Here is a 12,715-nt window from a genome sequence, read left to right as displayed (position 1 = left end):
TTCACTTGTTTCATTAGGTTTTATGCACTGTCTTGCATTATAAGTAAGTGATTTGGAGTGAATTTGCATAGTTATGTTGAATCAATCAACCAACATTTAATTGACACAAAATCATAAGGTTTAAGCTAGAACTAGTTGGTTTTTGAATGATTTATAAACCTTGTGAATTTGGTGATGCTTTGAAAGAACAAGGAAAGCGTGCTCATCCAAGCGTGGCCCAAGGAAACAAAAGCGTGGAACTCACTCAAGGAAGCAAGCATAGCGCTCAAAAAGTGAGCGGAGCACTCAATAAGTGAATGCTAGCAATTGAAGACCAAGGCACAAAGGCACAAGGTGAAGGCACTGAGTTGAGAGAACAAATGGAGCACTACAAGGGAACCAAAGAAAGCAATAACGCTCCGTTAGCTTTATTAACTTTTTCGTGGCCTCCCCATGAAGAAAGCTAGGCGAGATATCAAGAAATAGGGCAGCCAGGAATCGAACCATGCACCAAGGCAAGCAAAGAAGGGCGCTATGGTTCATGAGGAAATTAGCAAAAGGTGGCTTCACCAAGGTTCGAAGAGGGAGCCTCACCTTGTGCACAAAGGGCTCTACGTGAACTTAGTTCACTGAGCGCTATGCTTAACAAGAAAAGGGGCAGCCACCAAGGCTCGAAGTGGAGTCCCACTCAAAGCATGAAGCACTACGTTACTTTCACCAACTGAGCGCTATACAATTGAAGCTTGGCACAAGGAAATTGGTTCAAAATGGCTTCACCAAGGCTCGAAGTGAAGAACAACTCAAAGGCAAAGGAGTGCTACGTTCAATTCACCAACGTAGCGCTATGAAGGAGGCTTGGTTCGAAGGCTAGGAACTAGGCCATTGAGCGCTACGTTATTTGAGTTAAGCGAGCGCTTCCCTGGGAGGTGGCCTTGGTTGAATTTTCAATTAAAAACCAATTTGGATCCAATTCTTCACCAAATGGAAAAGCCTACTCCAAAGTTTGAAGATAAAAAATAGAAAGTGTATAAATAGGAGTTAGTTTGATTTGTAGAGGACTTGCTTTTCATTTTTTAGTTTTACCTCTTGCTCACTTTTACATTTTTACCTTTTAGCTCAATTTTAGCTTTCAATTTTGAAATTGGGAATTTGGATCTGAGTTCTTCTTTCTCCATTTTCATTCTGCAACTTCTGCTATCTGTTCTTAGAATTTGAATTGAGATTGAAGAGCTTCATTGATTCTAAGTTTGAGATTCATCTTTTACCTCTCTTCTCAATTGTTCTAAGAATTGGATTTGAATTTAGTTTTCTGTCTTCATTCTCTTACTTCAGCAACTTCTACTTTTTTGTTTTGAGTTTTAGATTGAGAGTGAAGAAATTCTATTTCAATTTTTTATCTAAAATTCATCATTGTTTTCCTTCTACACAATTCTAAGAATTGAGGAATTGGATCTGAGTTTTATTTGCTGTTTCATTTACATTTCTTTTGCAATTACTTTTTTGCTTGATCAAGAGAGCAATTGAGATCTAGATCTGCTTTCTAATCTCATATCTCTTCTTTGATCTTCAATTTCTCTTTTAGATTTCGCAACTGAGCTAAGTTTACTTTCGGTTTTGTTCTTTCAGCAATTTTACCTTTTTGTTTAGATTTTTTGCAACTTATTTCATCTTCTACTTCTCTGATTAATTTCTCTTTACATTCTATTGTTGAATTCTGAATCCCAGCTCCCACATCCCTTTACTATTCAAGCAATTTACATTTCTTGCACTCTAAGCTTCAGCTATTTACATTTCTTGCAATCTAAGTTTCAGTCATTTACATTATTTGCACTTTAAGTTTTAGCTCTTTTACTTTCTTACACTTTAAGTTTCATGCAATTTACTCTTCTCTACTTTACTTTTCTGTTAATTTCCCCTCTCCCTTTTATTTTCATGCAATTTATCTTTTGCTATTCAAGTTTCACTCAAATCATCAAATATTTCCTTAACTAAATTCATCACCTAACTAAAATTGCTCAATCCATCAATCCCTGTGGGATCGACCTCACTCATGTGAGTAATTACTACTTGATGCGACCCGGTACACTTGCCGGTGAGTTTTGTGTTGGAATCCGATTTCCACACATCAAGTTTTTGGCGTCGTTGCTGGGGATTGATCTAGATTGACAATGATTAAGTAAGGTGGTGGTCTAGATTAAGCACTTTTTCTTTTTTTTATTTTTACTAAGAACATTAACTGTTTAAATTTTCGCTTAAGCTAACACTAACTTCACTCTATCAGTAGAGTGAATTATTTTTGTTTTTGGTTCTGTGTTTATTTTTCTTGTTGTTGTATGTCAGAGGCAAGGAGAGAGATCCCTACCTTTTGTAACCAAGACGAGAGAACTCTTAGAAGACTAAGAAGAGAAGCAAGAGGGAAGGGAATTGTTGGAAAAGAGGAATCAAAGGAAGAGATCCTAGAAATGGAGGAAAATTCAACAAATCCAACAGTGGGAGTGGCCAACAACAATGGCCAGCCCCAGAAGAAAGTTTTGGCTTTATATACGTTTGCTAATCCACGACATTGTGGGAGTAGCATCCTTACCCCAAATGTCAATGCAAACAACTTTGAATTGAAGCCCCAACTCATCACTTTGGTACAAAACAACTGCTCCTATGGAGGAAGCCCTCTGGAAGATCCAAACCAGCATTTATCTACTTTCTTGAGGATCTGTGACACAGTGAAGTCCAATGGTGTGCATCCAGACATATACAAATTGTTGCTGTTCCCATTTTTATTGAGGGACAAGGATGCTCAATGGCTTGAAGCCTTCCCACAAGGAAGCATCACTAGCTAGGAGGATCTAGTGAATAAGTTCCTAGCTAAGTTCTACCCACCTCAAAGGATTATCAGATTGAATACAGAGGTGCAAACCTTCACACAGATGGATGCAGAATCTCTCTATGAGGCATGGGAGAGATACAAAGCCCAGATTAAAAAATGTCCCCCTAAAATGTTCAATGAATGGGACATACTTCAGAATTTCTATGAAGGATTGACTCTGAAAGCTCAGGAAGCACTAGACCATTCAGCAGGAGGTTCATTACAACTCATGAAGACAGTAGAGGAAGCTCAAAACCTCATCGATATGGTGGCAAACAATCAATACTTCTTTGCTCATCAAAGGCAACGCCAACCAGCTCAAAGAAAGGGAGTACTGGAGTTGGAAGGTGTGGACACCATTCTAGCTCAACACAAGGTGATGCAGCAGCAAATCCAGCAACAATTTGAGCAGATGGCCAAGAGGATTGATAGCTTACAAGTTGCATCAGTGATTGTCACAAATCAACCACCAACTGGGTGGGGACAAAGTGAGGAAAATTGTGAAGATCACCAGCAAGAACAAGTGAACTACATGCACAACTAAGGATCCAGCCAAAATGAATTCCATGGAGATACATACAACCCATCTTGGAAGAACCATCCAAAACTAAGATGGGGAGATAACCACACTCAAAACCAGCAGCCCTGGCAGAAGAATTCCAACCAGAATAACTCAAGAAACACAAATAACCACAACCAGCAAAACACTAACCACAATCCATACAGAAAGCCCCAAAATAACTACGCAAATTCCAGCTATTATCCACCCAATAACCCAACCAGTAACCAAAATAATTACCATCCACCTTCAACATCCCACAACCAGCCACAAATACCACAAGATACTCAAAGGATCTCCAGCTTGGAGATACTAATGGAAAAGATGATGAAACATCAGGAACTGACAAGCAAGAATCATGATTTGCTTAGAGATTTGCTTGCCCTCAAGCAAAATAAAAAGAAAGAAGATGAATATAGGAGAGAAAGATTCGAATGATGGAGTGAAGGGGATGGCCGAATTTAAAAATAAAGGGGAGGGAGGGAAGGGGTTCGAAATTTTTAGAAAAAGATATGATTTGAAAGATATGATTGATAAAAGATAAACAAGATATGAAAAAGAGAAGATTGTTTTCGAAATTTAAGAGATATGAAAAAGATATGAGGAAGTTAGATATGAATTTTTGTTTATGCATCTAAGAAATAAAAGATAATATAAATGAATTAAAAATATTTGAAAAGAAATTGGAAATATGAATGAGTTTTTGAAAAGGAATTGAAAAGAATTGAAAAAGAATTAAAAAGAATTTATAAAATTATAAATTTTTGTGAATGGAAATTAAAAAATGAATGCTTGTAATGTTTGGATGTAGAAAATTTTGATTTCAAACATGAAAATTTGAAAAAAATTGAATTGGAAACGAAATTGCCACTCCCCTAGCTGTGCTGGCGTTAAACACCCAGAATGATAGCCATTCGGGCGTTTAACACCCATCTGGTGGCCATTTTAGGCGTTTAACGCCCAGCCAGATACCCTGGCTGGCGTTAAACGCCAGAAATTCTTCTTTACTGGGCATTTTTCTGAACGCTCGGAATGCTGCCAATTCTGGCGTTAAACGCCCAGAATGCTGCCCATTCTGGCGTTTAACGCCCAGAATGATACCTTTACTGGTGTTAAACGCCCAGAATGGTAGCCATTCTGGCGTTTAACGCCCAAGTTGCCTCTTTGCTGGCGTTTTGATGCCAGTGAGCACTTTTTCTCTGTGATTCTTCTGCTTTATGTTTTGAACCTTCATATCCTTGACTTGTTCACTGAAAAGCATTAATAAACACAAACAACAAAATTAAATGGACTTATATAATTGTTATAAACATCTAATTCTTTGATGATGGCTGGGTTGCCTCCCAGCAAGCGCTTATTTACTGTCTTTAGCTGGACTTTACTGAGCTTTTTAATTTAGTCTCAGTTTTGAGCATTCTTGCTCAATATTGCCTTCAATATAATGTTTGATTCTTTATCCATTAACAATGAATTTTTTGTCAGAATCAACATCTTAAAGCTCTACATAACCATATGGTGACACGCTTGTAATAACATATGGTCCTCTCCACCGGAATTTTAATTTCCCAGGGAACAATCTGAGCCTAAAGTTAAACAATAGGACCTTCTGTCCCGGCTCAAAGACTCTAGACGACAGTCTTTTGTCACGCCATCTTTTTGCTTTCTCTTTATAAATTTTAGTATTTTCAAAAGCATTGAGTCTGAACTCCTCCAGCTCATTCAACTGGAGTAATCTCTTCTCTCCAGCTACCTTAGCATCAATGTTTAGGAACCTGGTTGCCCAGTAGGCCTTGTGTTCCAGTTCCACTGGCAGATACAGGCTTTTCCATACACAAGCTGTTATGGAGAGGTCCCTATAGGAGTCTTAAATGCGGTTCTGTATGCCCACAGAGCATTGATAATAAGATTTGCTCGATGGTATAGAATTTCTCTTATAAAAACAAGAACTTCGTTGTAAGCATAGCTCCAAACCAACAAACAATTCTCACATCAAAAATTTGGTTGTCACAAATAACAAACCCCAAATAAGAATTAACTGAAGTATTTGAACTCCGGGTCATCTTACAAGGAATTGCAATGAAGTGCTCAATTATTGGCAATGAAGGGGTAAGGGGTTTTGATTTTGTGTTTTGATAAGAAAATAAATGGCAAGAAAAGTAAATGAACAATGAACTAACAAAAGAGATGGAAAAGAACTCTTGGCTAGACATAGGTAATTGAGGTCACCATCCTTGTCTACATACCAAATATTGATAATTATGAGAGGCCAACCAATTAAGTCTATTTCCAAAAGCCTTAAGTACGTACTATCTACTCCTAGGCTTGAAGTACATCAAATAGGCTTGATCACATCAACCCATAAGTCCCAACCTACCTACTAATTAGATTAGTAGTGGGTTGGCGTCAATGAGTATCAAATTGATCACCAAGAGTTCTCAAATCACCAATTCATTGAGACCCAATGACTCGAGGTCACTCAATTCCCTTAGCCTAGGCCAAGAGTCAAGAAAACTACTCAAAAACTAGTGTAAACATTTTAACAAACACCTAGTGTGCAAGGAAGGTAAGCATAACAAAATGCAAGAATTAAAGGAAACCCGTAACTATCAATAGCAAGAGATCAATAATAGTAAGCAAGATCAACATAAAAGAACATCGAAACATAAAATTGCATTAAAGAAAATTAAGATCCAACAATTGTTCATAAACATAAAAATGGCAAAATAAAGGAAATGACAAGTAAAATTAGAAGAATAGAGATGTAATAACAAGAAATTGAATGGAAGAACTAAATCAAAACAAGAATTATAACTTGGGTCCAAGAAGAATTAACTAAAACTATCCTAAAACCTAGAGAGAGGAGAGAGCCTCTCTCTCTAGAATTCTACTCCTAAAACATGATGAAAACTAAACTATGACTACTTGGTTCATTCCCCTCTCAATCCTTGGGTTCAATAGCATAAAAAATAAGTTGGATTGGGCCCAAAAAGAGCTAGAAATTGCTGGCACATACATGGCACGTGCGCGCCCCTATGCGTCAGACAACATATGGCAAATTTTCTATCACTTCGAAGCCCCGGATGTTAGCTTTCCAACGCAACTAGAACTACCTCATTTGGACCTCTGTAGCTCATGTTATGGTCGATTGAGTATGAAGAGGTCAGGCTTGATAGCTTTACGGTTCCTTCATTTCTTCATGAGTTCTCCCACTTTGCATGCTTTTCTCCTCACTTCTTCCATCCAATACTTGCCTTATGAACCTGAAATCACTCAACAAACATATCAAGGCATCAAATGGAATTAAAGTGAGTTAAATTTAGCTATTTTAAGGCCTAAAAAGCATGTTTTCACATTTAAGCATAAATCAAGGGAGAATTGCCAAACCATGCTATTTCATTGAATAAATATGAGAAAAGTTGATAAAATCTCCCAAAATAAGCACAAGATAAACCACAAAATTGGGGTTTATCAAATCTCCCCACACTTAAACCAAGCATGTCTTCATGCTAAGAATAAAGAAGGACAAGAAAAGGGGTATGAACATTTATTCAATACAAATAAACTATATGCACCTATCTATATGAATGCAACTAAATGCAAAATGGTTCTACCTACTTGGTTAAAAGTAAATCAATCCCCAAGAACACGTGCACATATTGGGCTAAGTAGTATGACGATTCATGAATCCTACTAATTTGAATATCAAAATAAAATAATACAAATACACTTGCAAGAAGAACGCTCATGAAAGCCGGGAACAAGGAATTGAGCATCAAACCCTCACCGGATGTGTATCCACTCTAGTCGCTTAAGTGTATAGGGTCGATTCACTTAATTCTCTTCTACTCATGCTTTCCAAGATTTGTTTTTCTTCTAACAATGAACAATAATTCAATGCATGCATACATTCATCATGAGGACTTATTCATAGGTTGTAATGGGGCTAGGGTAAAGGTAGGGATGTATATGGTCAAGTGAGCTTGAAATTTGAATCTTTGATTAACCTAAGCTCTCACCAAACACATATGACAACCTATACAATTCTAATACACAACCTAGCTATCTATGATTCCCACTTTTTCACATACTCATGCATTCTTTTTAATTCACCACACATATGCATTGATTTTTATTGAACTTTACTTTGGGGTATTTTTGTCCTCTTTTTATTGCTTTTTTTTTCTATATATATATATATATATATATATATATATATATATATATATATTCTTTTATATATGTATATATATATATATATATATATATATATATATATATATATTTTTTTTTTCTTTTTCTTTATACATATGTACCCAATTCCCAATATTTGTAACAAAAATAAAAATTACACTTTTACCTCAACCAATGTCCCAAGTTTCCCATACCCAAATGATACACACCCTTACTAGTCTAAGCTAATAAAGATCCAAATTAAGGACATTTATTATTTTTCACTTAGGGGTAGTGATGTGCTAACATTAAAAACAAAAGGGATTAAATAGGCTCAAATTTGGCTAACAATGGTTGATAAAAGGTAGGCTATTTGGGTAAGTGAGCTAAATGAAATGATGGCCTCAATCATATAAATGCATGTATACATGGAATAATGGACATAAAGAATCAAACAAATCAAAGATTATAATCATAGAAAGAGAATAATGCACACAAGAATGGAAATAAGTGGTTATATGATGTAACCACACAATTTGGCTCAAAACTCACATGCTTGTGTTCTTAGCTCAAAAACCATGTTCCAAAGTAAATTCTTCAAGCAAGTTCAACAAGAAAAAATTTTCAAATAGGTAGGGTGCCCTAAAACAATTTTTCTTGGAAAAGAAATCATCACCCCAACCAAGTAGTTCTAACATAAAAAGAAGTGATGAAAAATATGTACAAGTTCTAACTAGCATGCAACCTATCATGCAATGCAACAACTAATCTAACAAAGCCAAAAATAAAAAATTGGTGTTGAAAAAGGAAGTTGGACGACCTCCCCACACATAGAAATTTGCACCATCCTCGGTGCATGCAAAGAAGAGCAAGGTGGACAGATAGCTACAATTGATGAGTTTCTTCAAAGGCTTGTGTGGGTGAACTTGCTTGTTGCCCCAATTGAAGCTTTTCCATTCCTTTCCTTCTTGGTGGCCAACCTCAAAGGAGAGAAAAAGAAAGAAAGTTAAGCCTACAACAAGGATATGAAAGCAATTAGAACATAGGCGGGGGCTAATTCCAAATAAGAATAAGGTTCTCACTACATGGTAGCTATAACATGTGGGTGAGAAAACAATATAAGTGATGAGCGGATAATTTATATGCTTTTTGGCATTATTTTTACATAGTTTTTAGTATGATTTAGTTAGTTTTTAGTATATTTTTATTAGTTTTTAAATAAAATTCACATTTCTGGACTTTACTATGAGTTTGTGTGTTTTTCTGTGATTTCAAGTAATTTCTGGCTGAAATTAGGGGACTTGAGCAAAAATCAGATTCAGAGGTTGAAGAAGGACTGTAGATGCTATTGGATTCTGACCTCCTTGCACTCAAAGTGGATTTTCTGGAGCTATAGAATTCCAAATGGTGCACTCTAAATTGCGTTGGAAAGTAGACCTCCAAGGCTTTCCAGCAATATATAATAGTTTATACTTTTCTCGAGTATAGATGACGCAAACTGGCGTTCAACGCCAGTTCCATGCTGGATTCTGGAGTTAAACGCCAGAAACAGGTTGCAAAGTGGAGTTAAACGCCAGAAACAGGTTACAAGCTGGCGTTCAACTCCAAGAGAAGCCTCTACACGCATAAAGCTCAACGCTCAGCCCAAGCACACACCAAGTGGGCCCCAGAAGTGGATTTCTCATATTTATTTTACTATTGTATTTACATCTTCGGATCATCTTTTGATCATGTTTTGATGATTGAACCCTTCTTGGGAGGCTGGCCATTCGGCCATGCCTGGACCATGTTCTTATATATTTTCAACGATAGAGTTTCTACACACCATAGATTAAGGTGTGGAGCTCTGCTGTTCCTCATGAATTAATACAAAGTACTATCATTTTTCTATTCAATTCAAGCTTATTCTGATTCTAAGATATTCATTCGCACTTCAATATGAATGTGATGATTGTGACAGTCATCATCATTCCCAACCTATGAACGCATGCCTGACAACCACTTCCGTTCTGCCTTAGATTGAATGAGTATCTCTGGGATTCCTTAATCAGAATCTTCGTGGTATAAGTTAGAATCCATGGACGGCCATTCTTGAGATCCAAAAAGTCTAAACCTTGTCTGTGGTATTCCGAGTAGGATCTGGGAAGGGATGGCTGCGACGAGCTTCAAACTCGCGAGTGCTGGGCGTAGTGACAGACGCAAAAGGATCAATGGATCCTATTCCAGTATGATCGAGAACCGACAGATGATTAGCCATGCAGTGACAGCACATTGGACCATTTTCACTGAGAGGACAGGATGTAGCCATTGACAACGGTGATGTCTAACATACAGCTTGCCATAGAAAGGAGTATGAATGATTGGATGAAGACAATAGGAAATCAGAGGTTCAGGAGGAACGAACGCATCTCTATATGCTTATCTGAAATTCTCACCCATGAATTACATAAGTATCACTATCTTTATTTCATATTTTATTTATCTTTTAATTACTAAATCTCCATAATCAATTGAATCCGCCTGACTGAGAGTTACAAGGTGACCATAGCTTGCTTCAAGTCGACAATCTCCGTGGGATCGACCCTTACTCACGTAAGGTTTATTACTTGGACGACCCAGTGCACTTGCTGGTTAGTTGTGCGAAGTTGTGACAAAGAACTAAGATCATGAACGTGCATAATGAGTTTTTAGCGCCGTTAAATTTTAAGTTTGGTGTCAATTGCATTTTTTTTTTTATTTTTCCTTAAAAAGTTTTTTTGAAAATTCATGCGTGATGTTCTTCATGATCTTCAAGTTGTTCTTGATAAGTCTTCTTGTTTGATCTTTAAAATTTCTTGTTTTGTATCTTTTCTTGTTTTTCATATGCATTCTTGAATTCTAAGTGTCTAAATATTAAAAATTTCTAAGTTTGGTGTCTTGCATGTTTTCTTTTATTGAAAATTTTTCAAAAATACATACTTGATGTTCATCATGATCTTCAAAGTGTTCTTGGTGTTCTTCTTTGCATTCAAAGTATTCTTGCATGTTTCCTTTGTTTTGATCCAAAATTTTTATGTCTTGAGTCTTTTTTATGTTTTTCTCTTTCCTTATTAAAAATTCAAAAATAAAAAAATATCTTTTCCTTATTTTACTCCTAATTTTCGAAAATTGCATTGAATTAGTCAAAGATTTTCAAAATCATATCTTTTTTTTAGTCAAGCAAAATTTTCAATTTAAAAATTCTATCTTTTTCAAATCTTTTTCAAAAATCAAATCTTTTTCCTTTTTTCTTTCATAATTTCAAAATTTTCAAAACTTATTTTCAAAAATCTTTTTTTTATTTTTATTTCATATTTTCTAAATTAATGCTAACAATTAATGTGATTGATTCAAAATTTTTAAGTTTGTTACTTGCCTCTTAAGAAAGGTTCAATCTTTAAATTTTAAAATCATATCTTTTTGTTTCTTGTTAGTCAAGTAACCAACTTTAATTTTAAAAATTAAACCTTTTTTAAATTTCTTTTTCAAATCTTTTTCAAAATAAATTTCAATCACATCTTTTTTCAAAATTAATTTCAAAATCTTTTTTCTAACTTCTTATCTTTTCAAAATTGATTTTCAAATCCTTTTCAATTAATCTTATCTTTTTGTTTGATTCATATCTTTTTCAAAACTACCTAACTAACTCTCTTTTTCTAATTTTCGAAAATCCCTTCCCTCTTTTTCAAAATTCCTTTTTTATTAACTAATTATTTTAATTTTTACTTTAATTTAATTTCATTTTTATTTTTTTGTATTTTCGAATTCTAACTTTAAATTTAATTTAAAAACAAAAATATTTTTCTTTTCTTTTCAATTATTTTCGAAAATTCTCCTCTCTCACCTCCTTCTAATTATTTATTTATCTACTAACACTTCTCTTTCTTAAAAATTCTAACCCACTCCCTCTTTCTGTGTTCGAATTTCTTTTCTTCTTCTACTCACATAAAGGAATCTCTATACTGTGTCAAGGAGGATCCCTATTATTTTTTGTTTTCTTCTTTTTCATATGAGCAGGAACAAGGATAAGAACATTCTTGTTGAAGCTAATCCTAAACCTGAAAGGACTCTGAAGAGGAAGCTAAGGGAAGCTAAAGCACAACTCTCTGGAGAAAATCTGACTGAAAATTTCGAAAAAGAAGGAGACATGGCCGAAGATAATAACAATGCAAAGAAGATGCTTGGTGACTTTACTGCACCAAATTCCAATTTACATAGAAGAACCATCTCAATCCCTGCCATTGGAGCAAACAATTTTGAGCTGAAACCTCAATTAGTTTCTCTGATGCAACAGAACTGCAAGTTTTATGGACTTCCATCAGAAGATCATTTTCAATTCTTAACTGAATTCTTGCAGATTTGTGATACTGTTAAGACCAATGGGGTTGATCCCGAGGTCTACAGGCTTATGCTTTTCCCGTTTGCTATAAGAGACAGAGCTAGAGTATGGTTGGACTCTCAACCTAAAGATAGCCTGAACTCTTGGGATAAGCTGGTCACGACTTTCTTAGCCAAGTTCTTTCCTCTTCAAAAGCTTAGCAAGCTTAGAGTGGATGTTCAAACCTTCAGACAAAAAGAAGGTGAATCCCTCTATGAAGCTTGGGAGAGATATAAGGAACTGACCAAAATGTGTCCTTCTGACATGCTTTCAGAATGGACCATCCTGGATATATTCTATGATGGTCTGTCTGAACTATCAAAGATGTCATTGGACCATTCTACAGGTGGATCCATTCACCTAAAGAAAATGCCTGCAGAAGCTCAAGAACTCATTGACATGGTTGCAAATAACCAGTTTATGTACACTTCTGAAAGAAATCCTGTGAGTAATGGGACGCCTCAAAGGAAGGGAGTTCTTGAAATTGATACTCTGAATGCCATATTGGCTCAGAATAAAATATTGACTCAGCAAGTTAATATGATCTCTCAGAGTCTGAATGGATTGAAGAAATCATCCAACAGTACTAAAGAGGACTCTTCTGAAGAAGAAGCTTTTGATCCTGAGAACCCTGCAATAGCAGAGGTGAATTACATGGGTGAACCCTATGGAAACACCTATAATCCCTCATGGAGAAATCATCCAAATTTCTCATGGAAGGATCAACAAAAGCCTCAACAAGGCTTTA

General features: G+C 35.7%; 1 non-coding gene across 1 annotated transcript; it reads right to left on the bottom strand.

Annotated features, from left to right (window-relative positions):
- Positions 1-12,129: 12,129 nt before the first annotated feature.
- LOC148561393 (small nucleolar RNA R71) lies at positions 12,130-12,237 on the bottom strand. Its single transcript, XR_015886943.1, has one exon. It is a non-coding gene; the product is annotated as a small nucleolar RNA R71 (small nucleolar RNA).
- Between the last annotated feature and the right edge of the window lie 478 nt (positions 12,238-12,715).

Source organism: Arachis ipaensis, chromosome B6 (genome assembly GCF_059453495.1).
Source record: "Arachis ipaensis isolate K30076 ecotype BB chromosome B6, ASM5945349v1, whole genome shotgun sequence".
Classification (NCBI taxonomy): Eukaryota; Viridiplantae; Streptophyta; class Magnoliopsida; order Fabales; family Fabaceae; genus Arachis; species Arachis ipaensis.
This window is presented reverse-complemented; position numbering and strand designations above follow the sequence as displayed.